A 675-nucleotide genomic window follows, 5' to 3' on the forward strand; every position below is an offset into this window, starting at 1 on the left:
CTAGACACAAAAGAGACATTAAATGCAGATAATAGATTTTTTTTTTTTTTTTTAAGATAATGGAAAACACCTACAATGTAAATAAGATTAATGAATTCTGTCTGTGTATTTTTCCCCTTCTACTCCTGTGGATCACTACTGAAACAGGGAAATTTTTAAGAAACTGCTGGAATTAATTAAAAACGCATTTAAGCAATTTTATTGCTTTTAGTAACAAAGTACCTTTTGACATCTTGAAAGGCAAAAAAGCTCTAATTCTCTGCTTTTCCTAACATTATAGCTGCAATCTTCTAAACAGATCCCCATTAGGACTTGCTCTCTGATCAGACCTGGAGAACAGACATTTGGGCTAGAAAGAAAACAAATTTCCCTTAACTTCTGAAAGTCCTACAAATGTTGTCTTCTTCCTGGATTTGAACAATTGCTCTAAATCAGTAACAGATTACATTATTTCTGTTCTAGGCCTACTGAGGTCTTGAACGTAAAGAACTTAACAGTGTAGCTATACAAGTTGAAGAAAAGAGAGGTTATAGTAGAGGGAAACATGTAATGCGATTATTAGAAGTACTAAGTGTTTTGAACTCATGTAAATCCAATCAGGTGCACCCAATATTTCATAGAACTGAAAGAGAAGCAAGTGTCTTCCAAAATAAAAATATGAAATAAAAATAAAAT

The sequence above is a fragment of the Fulmarus glacialis genome, unplaced genomic scaffold, assembly GCF_000690835.1.
Source record: "Fulmarus glacialis isolate BGI_N327 unplaced genomic scaffold, ASM69083v1 scaffold15614, whole genome shotgun sequence".
NCBI classification, from domain to species: Eukaryota; Metazoa; Chordata; class Aves; order Procellariiformes; family Procellariidae; genus Fulmarus; species Fulmarus glacialis.